At 38.8% G+C, this 20,308-nt stretch overlaps 1 protein-coding gene across 2 annotated transcripts in view; it reads right to left on the minus strand.

Moving 5' to 3' along the window:
- The window catches only part of LOC147709061 (up-regulator of cell proliferation-like), a 327,619-nt gene that overhangs the window by 180,694 nt on the left and 126,617 nt on the right, over positions 1-20,308 (minus strand). The window contains exons 2-3 of one of the 2 annotated variants that reach the window (XM_086927668.1): positions 2,332-2,382; positions 2,093-2,215 (exon numbers count right to left, since the gene is read on the minus strand). The exons of the other annotated variant lie outside the window; for it this stretch is intronic. The gene's annotated coding sequence lies outside the window, so the exon portion shown is untranslated. The remainder of the gene's footprint in view (positions 1-2,092; positions 2,216-2,331; positions 2,383-20,308) is intronic. 2 annotated transcript variants of the gene reach the window in all.

Genomic DNA, 20,308 nt, shown 5'->3' on the forward strand with positions numbered 1-20,308 from the left:
CCAATTTAAATCAGAAATGTCATCAACATTGTTTATACAAAGATATCGACAGTATGTAATTTTAATGCTGCAACGTTGTAGAGCTGATGGAAGAACATTGGAAACTCTATTTAAAAATGTTGTAGCTGGGCAAGTTTCAATATCAGGAAGAACTTTTGTAGCTGTTGTAATTATTTTTCACGAAGGACCTTCTACAACATCTGGACATTACACTGTTTATTTAAAATGTCTGAAAAGTTGGATAAAGAGTTACCAAATTCTTACCTAATATTTTTAAAGCCAAAATTTTAAGTTCAAAATTTGGCCTTTTTAGGATTACTGCTGTTAAGGTACATTAGTCTCGTGTTGTAGAGTATTTTGTAAGTGAGGGTGAGGAGGTTGAAGGTGACCCTCTTGTTGATATTGAGACAGTGTACGTATATTAGGTGGTGACTGATATGGCTGCAGCAGGAATCATTGATAATCAGTCAGGTGGTGGTCTATTGGATTTGTTGTAGTTGTTGTAGGTGTTTGGCTGGAATTCATATGTAGAGTGTTTTGCCACAGTATAGTCTGCTGCTGATGAGGGACTGTGTCACTGTTCTTCTTCTTTTGGTAAGGATCCTCTTGTAAATGTTGTGGAGCATGTGGAGGGTGTTATGGCAGTACGAGGAGATAGTGTAGACTTGCCTACACATGGAGAGGGAAGAGTTTAGGATGAATCCTAGGTTGTGGATATGGTTGGTAGGTGTTGGTAGTGTCCACAGTGTAGTGAGCTAGCAGGAGTCTTCCGAGGCTGAGGGGGTGGGTCTGAGGATGAGTACTTTCGTTTTGTGCATTTTCATGTTTAGAGTGCTGCTCTTTATGTAGTTGGTGATGTCCTTCATTGTGTCGTGGAGGTTGCTTTTGGTGGTATGTGGATTCTTGAAGAGGAAGAGGATGAGCTTGGTGTCGTCGATGTAGGAGATGATGTTGAGGTTGTGATGGCGGGTCACTTGTGTGAGGGTGGCCATGTAGATGTTGAATAGTGTTGGGCTGAGTGATGAGCACTGGGAGACGGAGCAAATGGTGTCGGTGGTTTTGGATCAGAAGGCTGGGAGGCAGACGCTCAGGATTACTATTGAACAATTACCAAACTAAGAATTTGACGCCTACTATTTGGCTGTGTGGAATAGTATGTGAAACCACAAAGGACATGTTGTTATATATTTTGTCAGCATATATTTGTAAGTAATATTATTTACAGAGTATGAAAATTAATCAGAATGTTTTGCTATGTTATGATTGTTTAAGATGTGTCATATTTACGTAAGAAATTGCTCTTAGAGAAAAACATTTAAGATATGTTTTATTTCAATTTTTATAGATTGTTAATGAGAATGTTCAATGTTTTTTTTAAAGATAATCTTATTTATTGTTTTTTTTTTTTGCCCGCTGTTATATGATGAGTACTATTGAACTCACTGTTTCTAGTGAAATTCAATATTTTCTGAGAACATCGAAAAAGGCAAATGTAATACCTTACAAACTATTTTGTGTTGTAAAAGAAATATTGTAATTGTATTTTTTTGTGTCTTCCACAGATGGTAATTTTATAATATATCATTTTTTTATTATTTAATATGCTTAAGGTAAGTACAAGTAACTGCTAAAAATGGTCGATGGAATGTGCTTCAAACAAGCTCAAGTAACAAAATATGGACAAGAAGGTAAGTGTGTAAAGATGGTTTGTATCTTTGAAGGATATTTAAAAAAATGATATACTGGGTGTACCTGTCAGAACCCCTCATCAATCAGTGGATATGATAATGACTTATCTAAACCCTAGCTGCTGCAGAAGTGATGAAGAATCCGCAGGAAAACATACTTGGAGTGCTTTAGTGGAACAGAGGAATTCTAAGATGGCTGCCTCGAGGAAAGACACAGTGGTGGTCTAGTCATTTAGCACACACCTGTGGGGAATCCTTGGTGAGGCGCGCGCTCCCTAACGAGTGCGCACATCACCTACGACGTTCCTGAGTTCAGACCCGTTTTCAATTGCTCAATAGATATTCCTGAAGAGAAAGCACAAATATTTCTGAGAGAGTTAAAGAAGGTTCCTGGTTAAACTTACCTTAGTTATTGTGCCAGCAACTAGAATTCAGCTTCCGAGTTGGAAGAAGCCCACACATTACAAAGCGGTTGATTTTCCTGTCGTGGCTCCTTCAGGGCAGACGGACTCAGTCGTGTTCAGCATCTGAAGAGCAGAGAGAGCAAGAAACCATACAAGAAACCTAAGTAATACCTTATAGTTGACAAAGGTATATTCTTGGAAAATAATCGTATGACAAGTTACTGAGTGACTAAACTTACCTGACATTATAAAAAATATTGAATATATTCACTCGATGTATTTTCTGTAACCTAAAACGAGAAACGATAACATTCGTGATAAGCAAGGTCTTAAGGGAAAAGAACACATTGAGTAAGGAATACTAGAAACACTGTTGAATTAAGAAGGAACGTTAGTGAAAAACACAAGATATTCAAGGATTGACAGAATATATAACAAGCAACAGCATAAAGAAAGGTTAGTAGAAGAACACAAGGAAATTAATCATATACAAATTAGATAATAAACTGAGAGGCCTAGGTTAATGAATGGTACGTAATTATAGGTTATAAGCAGTGAGAAAAATAAAGAACAGCAAGCTACAAGGTTGCAGATAAATACTAGAGGAGAGGCTAGTTCGAAAGTTGAAGAGGTAGGTAATTAGTAGGGTTAGACTAAGTTATAGATGAGGAATAGAGATTGAGTAAAGACATGAAGTATTCAAAAAGTAGTGTGATAATGATGTCTAAATATACACAGATACACAGTGTTATTCTGGACAATGAATAGTATCTTTTGCATTTTACTAAAACACATTTATTATTTTGGAATGTGTAAGGTGAATAGATATATTCTACATTTTTTAGTAGTGTATTTTAGTATAATAGCCTGAGTCTTTTCCTATAGTCATAAGGAGTGACTGGTTTCAAAATTTAAGAAAAGCTAAGAACAGGATATTCTCATAAGTAATTATATTTATATAGCTTTGCAAAGGAGTAAAACTCTAGTAATGGAATGTTATTAGATAATAGTATTTATAGAGTATTTTTTGTAGGCCAAAATAGGTGAAAACTTTAGTTTTGTATTATATTTTATGAAAAGTGATAAAATTAACTGTTTATATTTTTATAAAAGGAGCAAGAACATAAAGGAAAATTTATGGAAAGAGAAAAGGCTCATACTGTGGAGATTTTGGATATTATCTTTTGTATAATTGAAGAATTAATCGTATCTGTCACAGGCAATGAGAGTGAAGAAGGGGAAATTAGTGCTGGAGAAATGAGGTGTGATTTCGAAGACAAAAGCTTTGATGGAGATTTTCTGGAAGTATTAAATTATGTTGACATTTTAGAACAAAATAATTCAGAAAGTGCTAACGGGGCAATTTATCTGATAGACATATCTGATGAACTTGTGTTGGAATGTCTGTTCAATTATGAGATGTTACAAAAATAAATGTATTGTTTAAAAATAATAAAGGTTTGAGCACTATCTACTAATGTATTTATTGTACTAAAAGTGAAGCACTTATAGATTCATTTATATATTCTTTAAATGTTTGTATTGATGTAAAATATGCAAAGTGGGTCCAAGGGTATGGATTGCTTAAAATTCGTATGGAATATACATGCAGTCTTGTATGCACCTGCAAACTTGTGTTTTATGCCTTCAATTTCCCAGTCTGTGTCCTTAGACTTCCTCCAAACACTCTGTCACTGTTGTTTTAGTTTTGTAGTGAGTCATTTATCGGTATGTAGTAATCCATTCACTACATTAAAACACTAATGGGCACATACATAATAACTGGCATATCCCCAGGAATATGTTAGTCATTGTGCTCCGTGATACCACCACCATGGATGTGCCGTATTTACAGTGCGGTGTACCATGGGACAGAAATGGCACATATATGTGATGTATCTTTTCTGTAAAGGTGGTGCATTGTTTGAGTTATGTTGCAAGAGGAACGCATCTCCAGCAATGCTCTGGGGGCCCTATGCTGAGAATGCAGTGTCAATCCTTACACCTGCTTCAAGCTAGTGCAGGGTTTTGACACAGCATGAGCCCAAAAGTGACAAAGTGAAATCTCGTAGATTTCACTCAGCCACTTTTAGCTTTTAGGAGGTGTTCCTGCGGCGGAACGCCCCCCCCCCCCCCTATGTAGGAATGTGTCCTTCTGGAACAGGGATTTACAATGTGACGCACCTCTCAGATACGTCACATTCTGAATACCACATACCATGGCGCATCTTTTGCACCACTGCTTCATCAGAAAAGTGATGTAACGGTGGTGTAAAAGAGGCACAAGGGTGTTGTAAATCTGCCCCTAACAAACACTTACAAATTCACCCAGGTAGTTTCACTAGCAGTGCATTATTTTTGAATTTACTTTTGTTATTATTTTACATTAAAAATATGAAATGTAACTTTAAAAATAAAATAAATATAAAAAAAGTAGGATATTACCATAAAAAGAAAGAAATATAATAATTAATATATTTTAAAATGATCATTTACAAAACCTTTGAAAGCCACTAAAAAACCATAGGTTTCAGGCAAGTTATAGTTAGGAATTAGCATTTGAAAAACCTTAGAAATTCACTGAAAAAACCATAGGTTTCAGGCACGTTATAGTTAGCTGACATTTTACCTATACAAAACCATTGAAATTCCCCCGTTATAGTTAGTTCAGCTAACTATAACTCGCGCGCCCGCAATGCACTGCTGATGACGTCACATATTACATTACTCATGACATGGTCAGTAACATCACTGATGACATCTCAAATGACATCACTGATGACATCATCCTTGTGAAAGAGTGGCAGACCTCCTCTCAGCATAATATAAACTTTGATACACATATACAAAAAATGGTGATACCAATACCAGTTACAACAACCTATTCAGTAATTCAACCATCTACATAAACATCCACTCATTCACCAACAGTTCTATATAGTCACTCATCATATGTACTCATACACCTATACATCCTGTTACACACCGACACTCATCCATAGAGTTACTCACACACATACTCACACATGCAAATAAACTATCAAACATCCATTTATTTGCATATACAACTATACACACACTACCACACTTACTTCTACGGAAACTTACATATACTTACTCTCTTAAACAATCACTTATAGAAACACATACTTATTTAAAATGGAACTCTTCCAATCTCACACTCTCACATATACTCACTTATATACATCAATACTCACATATACTAGATTAAAACACTCATAAAGATACTATTGAGACAGTCATTCACTCAGTGACACACCCATGCAAACACTCATACACCCATACAGTCCTGCACACATGCTGTCTTCAAAACACATACAAACAGTGAGTCACTCATTCATGAATCTATGTGCTAAGTAATACCCCCACCAAAACCATACAGACACTCATACTGATACTCAAAAAACCAACTAATAACCCATATACACAATCATTTAGCTACTCACCAACCCATGCAGCCACTTATACACAAAGTGAGACACTGATACAGATATTTTATTTACATATTTAAACATTACTCGCTAATACATGTATTCACTAAGATACATTTAATAAGTCAGTTATGCAATCAATTTTACAAAAAAAATCCATTTAAATAGTTATTTACCCATTTATTCTTCCATCGACCTTTAGATATACATATAAAAAAATATTTTTATTTCAGAAAGACACAGGTTTACTGGATGATGTCACCAGTGATGTCATCATTGATGTCATTTGAAATGTCATCAGTGATGTCATGAGTGATGTCACTGACCATGTCATGAGTAATGTAATATGTGACGTCATCAGCAGTGCATTGCGGGTGCGCGAGTTATAGTTAGCTCAACTAACTATAACGGGGGAATTTCAATGGTTTTGTATGAGTGAAATGTCCAGCTAACTATAACATGTGTGAAACCTATGGTTTCTTCACTGAATTTCTAAGGTTTTTCAAATGCTAATTCCTAACAATCAAAGTGCCTGAAACCTATGGTTTTTTCAGTCAATATATATATATATATATATATATATATATATATATATATATATATATATATATTACCTACTGGCGGTCGCCAGTAGGTATATATAGTTAGGATTTTTTCTCTATCGGATTTTTGAAAATTCTATGTCTAATAACTTTGGCGTTTGTGGACGGAATTGGAACATTTTGTTTCTGAGCAGCCCCTGACAATTTGGGGGGGTTTCATCAAGGGGGGGCCGAGAAAAAAGGGGGGCCCCAAAACGCGTTTTTCCCATGTTAATTTCCATAGGGCGGTTGGCCTCACTTTTAGCTTGAACGACTGAATGGATTTGCACGAAACTTGGCAAAATTGTAGGGACTGTTAGCCCGATGTGCCTTTGCTAGGTCTCAATATATGTGCTCCCGTGGATTTTGAGTAATTTAGGTTCAAAAAAAGATATATATCTGGGCGGAGCTTAACCACACATCTGATCTGATTGGCTGTCAGCACTTCATCCAAGAAGTGTTGGCAGCCATCTTGGGACCAATATACATGATAGCACCTGATTAAAAAGCATTGTAGTTAATAGAGGGTTTTAGGACTTTAGTTACATTATAAATCATTTGTTGATGGTACCATACTCGTTTTAGGAATTGTGGTGGGTTCTAAGGTGATTTTACCATGTGAAAAAACCTTCTGCTGTGATATCATGAATATTGTTTGAAAGAAAACTAATATCTCATGATTTTCCCACAGTGGTTTGGAAGGGGATCTATAAGCTAAACTGAAAGCATATTTTCTGTAAATTCACATTATCTTTCTCAGTCATGTGAAAATGAAGTCTGACATTCTCAGTAAAACATGTACATCCAACAAGGACAGAGACTGTCAGTTGATTCCTTTGTGTTCTACTGCAGCCTCCTAGAGTGTTCTAAAGAACAACTAGAGCGCTAACAGTCCTACTTATTACAAAGGTATGGCACACCTGAAGCCATCTTGATTGGAATAAAGTGGTAACTCTTAAAACATTTAATTTAAAAAGAAACAACATGAGGGGGTATATTTTGCCATAGAAAGTATGATTAGTGCTGCAGAATGAAAAATTAGGGCACATTTTGAGTGACTTCTCAAATCCTTTTCTATTTCATTAAAACATTCTGACATGCAGTCTCCCAAAATGGCCACCAGAGACAAAAGAGCCCAAATGTAGCCCAAATATCACCCAGATGTAGCCCAAGTATAGCCCAATGACAGAATGTCCCAGAGTGTTCTAAAGAACAACTAGAGCGCTAACAGTCCTACTTATTACAAAGGTATAGCACACCTGGAGCCATCGTGATGGGAATAAAGTGGTAACTCTTAAAACATTTAATTTAAAAAGGAACAAAATGAGGGGGTATATTATGCAATAGAAGGTATTATTATTGCTGCAGAAAGAAAAATTAGGGCACATTTTGAGTGACTTTTCAAATCCTCTTCTATTTCATAAAAAAATTCTGACATGCAGTCTCCCAAAATGGCCACCAGAGACAAAAGAGCCCAAATGTAGCCCAAATATCACCCAGATGTAGCCCAAGTATAGCCCAATGACAGAATGTTCCAGAGTGTTCTAAAGAACAACTAGAGCGCTAACAGTCCTACTTATTACAAAGGTATGGCACACCTGAAGCCATCTTGATTGGAATAAAGTGGTAACTCTTAAAACATTTAATTTAAAAAGGAACAAAATGAGGGGGTATATTTTGCCATATGAATTATGATTAGTGCTGCAGAAAGAAAAATTAGGGCACATTTTGAGTGACTTCTCAAACCCTCTTCAATTTCATTAAAAAATTCTGACATAGAGTCTCCCAAGATGGCCACCAGAGACAAAAGAGCCTAAATGTAGCCCAAATATCACCCAGATGTACCCCAAGTATAGCCCAATGACAGAATGTCCTAGAGTGTTCTAAAGAACAACTAGAGCGCTAACAGTCTTACTTATGACAAAAGTATGGCACACCAGAAGCCATCTTGATTGGAATGAAGTGGTAAGTCTGAAAACACTCAATTTAAAAAGGAACAACATGAGGGGGTTAATTTTGCCATAGAAAGTATGATTAGTGCTTCAGAAAGAAAAATTAGGGATCATTTTGAGTGACTTCTCAAATCCTCTTCTATTTCATTAAAAATTCTGACATGCAGACTGAAACATGCACTTTGAATACCAGCAGCAGACGTCCCTGGTGAGCAGTAGCTTTACTACAGTGATCTAATGTGCAACTAGAGTGCTAACATTCAGAATTTATGGCAAATGTGTGACACATCTGAATGCCTTCTTGATGGAACCAAAGTAAACAAGCATTGAAAATGCAATAGATCTCGCCCTCGTTTAAGTTAAAGCCATTCTGTTTGTAATGAGGTGGCTTTTTAGCTTTGCTTTTATTAGTGTTTTTTCAACTTTCATGTAAATAACATGCATCTGTATGCATATAAGTATATGTATGCATGCATTTACGTTTGTATTTATATAGATATACAGATGATATATGTTTATATATGTATGTATATATATATATTTACTGAAAAAAACATAGGCCATAGACCATATATAGTTAGGAATTAGCATTTACAAAACCTTGAAAATTCACTGAAAAAAACATAGGTTATAGACTATATATAGTTAGGAATTCGCATTTACAAAACCTTATTATACTCACACAAAACCATTGAAATTCCATATATAGTTAGTTGCACTAACTATATATCGCGCACCCGCAATCCACTGCTGATGATGTCACATATTACATCATTCATGACATGGTCAGTGACATCACTGATGACATCACTGATGACATCTCAAATGACATCACTGATGACATCACTGATGACAACATCCATTGACTGTATGTTTCTGTAAAGTTAAAATATGTCTTACATATTGAAGAATGAGTGGATGTATAAGTGTCTGGATGAAGGATTTAGTAGGTGCATGACTGACTGTATGAGTGAGTGATTAAATGTGTCTCACTGAGTGCATGGGTTAGTGACTAAACTGTCTTAATTTGTGCATCATTATGTCTGTTGTTCTGTAAACTGTTGCATGTGTTGATAAGTAGCTATATGAGTAACTATATGGGTTATTGATTGGCTGCCCAAGTATTTGTATGGGAGACTGAGTGTGTGTGTGTGTGGGTGGCTGGGAGGTGTATGACTCTGTGCATAGATGTGTGAGCAGTTGATTCACTAGATGTATGGTTTCAAAAGTGCATGTGGAAACAGCTGTATGGGCGGTTGACTGTGTGCATGAGTGTATTGGTGAGTGAATGGATATCTCAGTGCTACATGTCAAAGTAAGTACATATGTAAAACACAGTACATGTGAGAGTTGACATATATAAATAACTGTGCATAAGAGCCAGTGAATGTGTGAGTGGCTGTATGGATCATTGTGAACTTGTATCAGGGATTGTATAAGAGAGTAAATATGTGTTAGTATATGTTTGAATAAGTAAAGTTTGTATAACTGTATAGTTGAGGAAATGGAGGTGTGATTGATTCTTTGCATGACTGACTAGGTGTGTGAGTAACTCCATGGATGAGTGACAGTCTATGAGTGTCTGTTTACACTGATTGTATCTAAGGTTATATTAGAGTCTGAAGAGGTTCATCGTATTATCACATGAATGTATCATCAGTGATGTGATCAGTAATATCAAATGAGATGTCATCAGTGATGTCATCAGTGATGTCATTTGAGATGTCATCAGTGATGCCATTTGAGATGTCATCAGTGATGTCATCAGTGATATCACTGACCATGTCATGAATGATGTAATGTGTGACATCATCAGCAGTGGATTGCGGGTGCGCGATATATAGTTAGTGCAACTAACTATATATGGAATTTCAATGGTTTTTTGTGAGTATAATAAGGTTTTGTAAATGCGAATTCCTAACTATATATAGTCTATAACCTATGTTTTTTTCAGTGAATTTTCAAGGTTTTGTAAATGCTAATTCCTAACTATATATGGTCTATAACCTATGGTTTTTTCAGTGAATATATATATATATATATATATATATATTGCAGACCTTTGTTCACCAATTACCATCCTATGTTAAAGATTCAGGTGATTTTTTGAGAAAGATTGAGACTTTGAAATGGGAGGAAGGCTATTCTCTTCTCTCACTTGACGTGACAAGTTTATATACTTCGATCCCTCATCAATTGGGACTTGATGCGTGCATGCATTTTCTGTCCAAAAGATCCGTATCATAATTACATCACACAAAAATGTTAATTACGATGATGGAACTGTGTCTCAAACAAAATTATTTTTTGTTTGACAACAAGATTTACAAGCAGACTCTTGGTACCTCTATGGGGACTTGCTTTGCTCCGAGCTTTGCGGGTCTCTATATGGGGTACTGGGAGGAAACAGTGACATACAGATCATCTATGTACCGCAAACACGTGATCAAGTGGATGCGGTACATAGATGACGTGATGGTGGTATGGAAAGGGACGGAAGAAGAAGCAAGTGGTTTTGTGAATGAACTCAATATCAATGATTTTAATTTGAACTTTACCAGTAATTGGTCCAAAGACAGCTTAGAATTTCTTGATCTATGTGTCAAAGTGGAGAATAAGAAATTAGAAACACATCTGTTCAGAAAAAAGACCGCACGGAACAGTATACTCCACGTGCGCAGCTGTCACCCCAACTCCTTGATTAGGAGTATTCCAATGGGTGAACTCTTAAGAGCGAAGCGAAATTGCAGTACTAAAGAGGCTTTTGCGCTTGAAGAACAAAATATGATCAAAAGATTCTCTGAGCGAGGCTACTCCAGTAAGATAATTTCTGATGCCCAAAAAGCAGTAGTAAAACGCTCAAGGGAGTCGTTACTACTACCTATAATAAATGACTCACCAAACAAGACACGTTTTATCACCACCTACAGTAGCCAAGCAGGTTTGCTTAGAAAGAGTCTTAACAAATTCTGGCCCTTACTGTTAAATGATTCTGATTTAGCTGAATACGTCAATGACTCGCCCCAAATTTCCTTCAGGAGAGCGAAGTCCCTTAAAGATCAGTTATGCAATGCAGTAATCCCCAAAAACCTAAAACCACGGGTGTGGAAGGTTTTTTTACTTGCAGGAACTGCAAAGCCTGTAAAAATAGTCGTAATCTAAAAAAAGTACGACTCTCACCCACATCTGAAATTTTTGTTATCAAGGAACATACTTCGTGCACAAGTGACCATGCGGTCTACGCATTATTCTGCCCGTGCAATAAAGCCTATATAGGTAGCACAATCAAGCCAGCCAAACTCAGGGTGCTTGAGCACTTACGTGCTATTGCCAACATGGATAAGTCATATCCCATAGCGCGTCATTTTCACAGTCATCACAACCAAAATGTGAACCTATTGAGTTTCTGTGTTTTGTGCACTGTGAAATTTGATGAGAGGGGCGGTAATCGTGTACAGAACTTGCGTAGATTAGAGTCGAGAATGATTATTCAGCATAAAACCATGGTCCCGGGTGGACATAACTGCAACGAAGAGATGGAAGTACATCTAGGATGACATAGCTTAAATAGAATATTTCAAGTTTTATTGAGCTATCCGTAGTTTCTGTCTAGTGAGAGTTCTGTTTGATGAATGAAAAACATGTTTTGCCCTAATTTGTTTTTTAACTTCTTGTGTCCTTTTACATGAGATGTGAAAGGTTTAAGAATTTTTTATTATGAATCACTGGTCATTATTTCTTTTCTTTTCTTTTTTTAGGGACGGCCTGAATGAATCTTTTTTGACTGATTGGGAGTACCAATATAGTGTTTAGAAATTAAACGGAACATTTGAAAAACTTGTCTTTATATAGAATGATCAGCACGTATGAATTCAATAGCCCTTCATGGGCTTGATTTGTTACCCTGGCCTAATGGACTTGTATAGAGCAATCTCAGCACGTATGAATGAATTCATTAGCCCACTTGGGCTTGATGTGTTACCTTAGCCTGATTTGCTTGTATAGAGCAATCTCTGCCATAAACCCATGTACAAGCCCACAGGGGCAATACATTTTGTTGGTTTTTTGAACATTGCAGAGACCTCGTAATATTTCACATGTTGCTGTACATACAAGTAATCAAGTATTGACTATTATTGTGCGAGGGAGAGTGCCCACTGGGGCGGTGATCATTATCATATGTGCAAATTTATGTAAAAACCATATTATTTCCATTCAGAACACTGCTTCCCTTATGTATATGGAATCCTAGTCCTTTGTTTATTTTGGTGACTAAATTCGGCTTTTACGCAGGACTGATATGAATGGTTCTATGATTTACAATGCATTGTTAAAAATTGCAAATGCAATATATTGCTCCCGTGATTTAATTTGTATTTAATTACACCGTTCCCTTTTGTTATTCTTTTCGCGTCTGTGAACGCGACAGTATTTTCTTTATGTTCATTCATGTGGTATACCCTGTGATCCAGTTTATATTATGTTTTCGCTTATCACCTTTTCACTCACTCGTGACCAAGGGGAGGAGCCCCGAAACGCGTTGGAGAGACATTATTTTTGTTTGCCATTGCTGAATAAACGAAACTTTCGAAACACTCTATCCTGAGTCCGTACTTCGCACTGTCCTTTCACTTAAAGGACAAGGGTGTGATTTTCTGGAATATATATATATATATATATATATATATATATATATATATATATATATATATATATATAATATATATATATATATATATATATATATATATATATATATATATATATATATATATATTTACAAAGTCCGCTCTGGCGTGCTGCCTGCGGCCCCGAGGGAGGTGGCACCAATGCCGGCCGAGCACGCCGGTAATCGTGATTCCAAAAGTTCCAAATGACAGTGCTCTCAGACCACAAAACAACGCGACTCCAACTGCAACTCCAAGGGTGTTTATTCACCTAACAACATGTTTCGGCTGCGGACAGCCTTGATCACGCTAGGTTGTGTGTCAGTTTCAAACATTGATAAAGACTTCAAGTGAAAAAACATAGAAATGGGACTTCCACATGTGGTACACATCGCTAGTCAAAAAAGCTCTGAAACCAATGTAAAATTAAAATCAAATTACATATTAGAGGTCCAGCAGGCTACCCAAATTATATTGTAAAAAAATATATAAGGTAAACAATACGTTAAACGCCAAGTTGCAAACATTTTCAAATTGACGAAAATACGTGCCTTAAATGATGTATGCCCTCGGTATAACATGAATACAAGAACAAGGGTAGGGGAGGTCCCAGAGAACAAAATCTGACCCAACAACAAAGAAGGGCACTCATCTCTTTGATGGAGGACAAGTCAGTGGTTGTACGCCCCGCTGACAAGGGAGGTAACATTGTTATCATGGATCGTGAGGCCTATACCAAAGAAGCCTTAAGACAACTAGGTGATGGGAAATATTACATCACCACCACCTATGATCTCTACAATAACAGTATCTTGAGCATTTGGGATAAACTCATCCAATGGAAGGATCAGGGCATTTTGGAGTGGGAGGAATTTAGGTATCTTAAGAACGATCACCCTATACTCCCGGTGCTGTACCTACTCCCCAAACTCCATAAAAATGCAGTAGACCCACCGGGTAGACCCATTGTATCTTCAAGAGGGTGTGTCTCTGAACACATATCGAAATATGTCGACTTTTTCCTGAGGGACTGGGTACACAACCTTCCCAGCTACATTAAGGACATGAAAGACTTTCTCAAAAAACTCTCTAGTGTGCAATGGGAAGACAAGAATCTTCTCATCACTTTGGATGTACAATCCTTGTACACCATCATTGACCATGACCAGGGTTTGGAAGCGTGCGAGAGGTTTTTGGCAGGACGCCCTCTCCGTTTTAGAGATCACAGCAAGATGCTGATAGACATGATGACATACTGTCTCTGCAATAACTATTTTCTCTTTGACGGGGTCCTGTACAGACAAACCACTGGGACGGCGATGGGTTCGTGCTTTGCTCCCAGTTTTGCGAACCTTTTTTTGGGGCACTGGGAGCAAAGCATTCGCTCTGACCCCAATCTCACAGTGTATTGGCAACACGTCAGCACATGGTGGCGTTACATTGACGACCTCTTTGTAATCTGGAGGGGTTCTGCTGATATGGCACAAGACTTTGTCAGAAAGCTAAACATTAACAACTTGAACATTATACTCACCAGTCACATCAGCAGCACTGCCGCAGAATATCTTGATGTGAAAGTAGAGGTGACAAGAGGTCAACTCCAAACCAGTCTGTTTAGAAAGTCCACCGCAGGAAACAGCGTCCTTCATGCTCTGAGTAGTCATCCCGAGACTCTCAAATGGAGCATCCCCTATGGTGAACTGCTCAGGGCAAAAAGGAACTGTAGCACAAATGAGGGGTATGAAAAAGTCAGCCTAGAAATGATATCCAGATTCAGGGACAGAGGCTATCCTGCCTGGGTAATAAGAAAGGCCAAAACCCGGGCGGATGAGATTTCTAGACTAGAAACTCTAGAAGAGAAGACCCCCAACGTGTCATGTGAGGAGGAACATACCCGTCTCATCCTCACATACAACACTGAGTCCAAACAGATACAGAAAGTCATATCCCAGAATTGGAACATTCTCACTGCTGACAGTGTGATCGGCAAAGATATTTCCAACAGACCCTTGATAACCTACAGGAAGGGTAGATCCATACGGGATATGGTAGTGAAAAGTGACATCACGCACTACCCCAAAGCACAGAATTTAGGATTGTTTGGTTTCTTTCCTTGTGGTCACTGCAAGGCGTGCAGATACAGTACTCATAAAAAATCGGTTGAGTACAATGGGGTCAAAAAGGAACTCAAACAATTCCTAACCTGCAGTACAACATTTGTTGTCTATGTCATTGATTGTCCATGCGGCCTTTGGTACATAGGCAGCAGTACCAAACAGGCCAAGAATCGTGTTCTCGAACACTACCGGGCCATTGTCAACAAAAACGAGAAATACCCGGTAGCTAGACATTTTGCAGAACAACATTTCTCCAACCCAGCCCAGATGAGTTTCCATGTTCTTGAGCAACTTGAAAGAAACCCCCGGGGAGGAGATAGGACTTTGAAACTAAGACAAAAAGAGTCTAAGTATATCATTGAGTTTCAAAGTAAGGCCCCAGGAGGGTTGAACCAGGATGAGGAGTTGGCAGTACATCTTAGAGAATGACTCACTTCCTGACACTCATGTGCTCTGCTAGTACTTTTTGTAACTGTTTGTAAATTGTCACAACATGCTTTTTCTCTGTGTTCTCTTCCTTTAATGCACTGTTTATTCTCGTTTTGATGCTCGCAGTGAGTTTTTATGTAACATGTGGAGTTCTGACCCTGTTCTCTCATGTTTTTTATAGATTGGCACCATGTACCGGATCTTGTCACCACTGCACTTATTTGAGGTTTCCAGTCACACGGAAATCATTGACTTCATTCACGAGCACGGCCACTCACTCTTCTGTCAGCACGTCAGTTTCTTATGAGCACAGTAAGCCCTGAATGGGGGCTTTTTTCTCTCTTTTGGACTCCTGACTTCTCGCTAGGATGTTTCCTTAGCAGGCCCCTCCTGTGCCACTCTGGGTCACTCGGGACACCTGTCCTTTCAATTAGTTATATTATATACTGTATTGTCAATGTATTTGACATTTACCTATGTGCACAGTCACTTTAGGCACTTCTGCATTTTGCGCAGGTAACACTTGCAAGTCCTGTACCCTTTTGTGTATTTTACATACATTACGTGGTGCAGTAATCAGTTCTACGCATTGCACCGTCATTAAGTTTGCCAGGAAACACCATGACTTAATGTTGTCTCTTGCACCTTGCATTCATGATTTTGACATTTACGTGTATTTTACTGTTATGCTGCATGAATTGTTGCTGCTTGCTGAATGACGCGCACGACTCCGGCGCTTTGTTGCTCCCATGTGCTCAACTGCTAGCGCGTAAGAAACTACAATCATGGCGCCGAATGTGCCTTATACTGTTGTGTCATGTATTTAGCATTGCACTTCTTATTTAACTCGACAATGCAGAGTTTGTTGGTATTCATGTTATACCGAGGGCATACATCATTTAAGGCACGTATTTTCGTCAATTTGAAAATGTTTGCAACTTGGCGTTTAACGTATTGTTTACCTTATATATTTTTTTACAATATAATTTGGGTAGCCTGCTGGACCTCTAATATGTAATTTGATCTTAATTTTACATTGGTTTCAGAGCTTTTTTGACTAGCGATGTGTACCACATGTGGAAGTCCCATTTCTATGTTTTTTCACTTGAAGTCTTTATCAATGTTTGAAACTGACACACAACCTAACGTGATCAAGGCTGTCCGCAGCCGAAACATGTTGTTAGGTGAATAAACACCCTTGGAGTTGCAGTTGGAGTCGCGTTGTTTTGTGGTCTGAGAGCACTGTCATTTGGAACTTTTGGAAAATATATATATATATATATATATATATATATATATATATATATATATATATATATATATATATATATATATATATATATATATATATATATATATGGAATACCAAGGAATCGCTGCACACACCTTGATGATTTTGCAGTTTCTTTATTTCAAACGTGACAAACACCCCTACGCGTTTCGAACCGTAGTTCCTGTTCACGGTAGCTTAGGTGATTAGTCCCTTCATTATTTCAATACATTCAGCCTATGGGCACACCCTCTGGTTAACTAGGGTATGCTGGGACATGTAGTTTAAATTGATGTTATTGCCAATGCAATTATACCTTTCGGGGTCGTGGGTTTTTGCAGCATTGGGGCGCTGATTTATGTTACTGCATGTGGAAAGCGTGCCCGCAGTTACCAAGGACAATATTGCTTTGCTGACGCTCGTGATTACACGTGCGTGTATAATCAACTCTCTGTTTACCTGAGGGTTGATTGCAATGCGTAACTGTATGGACTGAGGTCCTTTTGACATTAGAGGGCTGAGTGCCCTACGTCCCCAATGTGTGCAGCTGCCCACGACATATGTATTACTTCATTGATAATTGGCAGTCCTGTGTAACCAAAGATAATTCAGTTGTCATGACTGTTATTAGCAAGAGAAGCATTGGTTATAAGAGCACATTACTGTGATTATTGATCAAGAATATTATGCCTTATGCACGATAGTCTGTAACTTGGTCCTCATGAATGAACATAAAGTTCTTCATCGCCGTTGAGGCCAGCAGGCTGTTTCGTTTTGAACCTCATGATTAACTTGGATTCAAGTCGTCTTAGTCTTTGTATGCGATTGCCTCCTCTTTCATGCTGTGGTACACTTGCAAGTCCAAAATATCTTACATCTAACCAAGTTTTGTTTTCATGATTTGCTAGATGTTTTGCAATTCCTTATATCAAGCCAAGATTCTGTTTTTTTCATTTCGAAATGACTTTGAGTTAGTTGGTCCGCAAGATTCGGTGCCCTTCTGTAGGAGATTAGAGGATGATCTCCTATGGTTGTTCCAATATCTGGATCTTTGCGTAATACGTGCCAGAATTTCATCATGGCTTTTTGTATCTTGTAGCTTTCTTTACTGAAAGTCATTATCATCCTGGGTTGATCATCTTTCTTCTTTTCTTCGATTTCTTCTGTGGCAACAGTTGCAATGCTTCGTTTGTTGATGAGGGTGTCTTCTCTTGATTTGCATCTTGCTTTTGTTTCACATGCGTTGAGATCTGTGGTTTTATAACCCCTCTGTTTGAAGCGTTCTTTCGTTTCCTTAAATTTCTTTTCCATTTCTACCTTCTCAGAGCAATTTCTTTTCATTCGCAGGAGCTCGCCGTATGGAATGCTCTTTTTCAATTTTTGGGGGTGAAAGCTCAGGCCGTGGAGAATGCTGTTAGTCGCTGTTTCTTTCCTATGGACAGTGGTTTGGATTTTTCCATCTGCTATATACACCTTTGTGTCCAGAAAGACTATTTCCTTCGCACTGATAGTATATGTGAATTTCAGCCCAAAAGAGTTTTCATTGAGGATGTTGAAGAATGTCAGGAATTCTGCTTCAGTGCCCTTCCATAGAAGGAAGAGATCGTCGATGAACCGTAGCCAAAGGGCCACTTTGGCCATGTGATGGTCGTTTTCCTCTCTCCAAGCCACGCCCTTCTCCTACCATCCCATGGTGAGATTGGCATAGCTCTGAGAGAAAGAAACTCCCATTGCTGTGCCACAGCATTGTTTATAGATGGTTTTGTTGAATAGGAATATTTTATTGAACAAACACAGTGAGATCATCTCCATGATCATTTTCGAATGCTCTCTCTGGGTAATGGGTTGTTGATCCAGAAAATATTTGATCGCTGTTAGTCCAATGTCATGGTTTATCGATGTATACAACGATATCACATCGATGGTCACTAACAAGTAGTCTGCTTGCCATTCTGTTTCCATTAAAGTTCGTAGGAAATCGCCCGTGTCTTTTATATAAGAGCTTAATGTAGGTACTAAGGGAGCTATGAAATAATCCACATAACTGGATACGTTCTCATAAAGGCCACCACAACTGGAGATTATCGGCCGACCAGGAGGCTTGTTGAGAGTCTTGTGTACTTTTGGTAAAAAGTAAATGGTCGGGGTGATTGGATTCTCGACCATTAAAAATTTCTTTTCTGCATCAGTTGTTAAGCATTTTTCATACCAACCGTTCAGTTTGTATATATATATATATATGCGATACACCCCACAGTACTTCCTCTCGGCGAACTGAAGGAAAACGGACCAGGACAATTCAAATGGCAATTTCTTTATTCCTCACTCCTCATCTCCTCATGTCCATGACGTGTTTCGGGCATCCAGTGCCCTTAATCACATAAGGAGTCTACAGTACACCATGTTTTTTATATATGCATTGTGAATCCAACACACACGTGATGATAAACAGTGAAGAAACACTCTCGTTTAAGCTCATTTGAAATACATAGGCGGTTGTTTGTGACATTTCTCTTGGTTTTTTTTGGCACTTTTTTGCGAGACAAATTTGATCACATATATTTATAATATTTAAAATATACATGTAAACTTGCATTCATATTAGTGTGTGTTCGAATAAATAATTTAAATAAATCAATTATTTAAAACTGAATAAATATGCATAAATAATTTAAAATATACACATTAGCACCCATCAATCAATAAATATAGATATAAATATCAAAAACAGTTCAAGTTCTTTCATCGTAAAAAATCTATTCCTGCATAAATGGAAAGGGGCGACCACTCGGTCCCCCCGAACGTATGGCAGAGTGCCTCGATCCCCCCGGGAAGACATTTTTGGGCGGGAGGCGCGTCTCGGCTGGTATGCCCGAAGCGGCGTAGCCGGGGCGCGCTTTTTCCCGCCCTTGAGTGGGCTGGCCTAGACACGGACGCCGCCGGCCACGCCCTCGGGGCAGGCAGGGGCGGGTTTACGCCCGCCCTGAAGATGGATAAAAAGAGACGCAAGACCAGAAGACATCCTCTTGTTCCTGTGCTCTGAAGCTGCACCTCCCCGCTGCACGTGAGCTCGAGACGGAACGAAGAGCCAATTTTGAGCGTTTTAATCGTTCTTGTTTGTTTTTCAGTTACTTTGTTGGAGAATGCCGAAGAAGGTTGGAAAGCGCATGAATACCGACCAGATGCTGCGTGTTCTCATGAAAGAGATGTCCGAGCTAAAGAAGCGGGTGGACAAGAATGAGGAAAGGGGTCCAAAACGTCCTTTGGCGGGAGCAGCCCCGGGAGGGAAAAACAAGAGGCCCAGGAGGGGGGCAGCGGGAGAGGAGATCCCCGGTCCCAGTGCTCCGCTTGAGGCTCCAACTCCCGTGCCAGAGGAGGGGAATCCGATCACCCCCGTGTCCGAGGATGATATGCCGCCCGAGTTGGCAGCACAATTGGCAGCGTGGTTGGGAAAAGGTAACGAGGGCGCCACGGCTGTCGAAGCGCAGGAGCTGATTAAGCAATTGCGTGAGAAACGGGAAGCAGCCAAGGTGCCCGTGCCGGCTGCAGTGGGGGACAAGACACCAGGGACGGTTGCGACCACAGAGGCAGCGTCAGGTGCAGGTAAGCGGCCATTGCCGATCGCGAGGGATGAGTCAACACCCTCTCGGAGAGAAAAGTTGGGGCAACATGTTCCCTTGGCAATTAAGGAAAAGATTTGGGCGGGGGAGTATGTGAACATTTTTTCGTTACTTGTTGATCATTATGA

Source organism: Lissotriton vulgaris, chromosome 6 (assembly GCF_964263255.1).
Source record: "Lissotriton vulgaris chromosome 6, aLisVul1.2, whole genome shotgun sequence".
NCBI lineage: Eukaryota > Metazoa > Chordata > Amphibia > Caudata > Salamandridae > Lissotriton > Lissotriton vulgaris.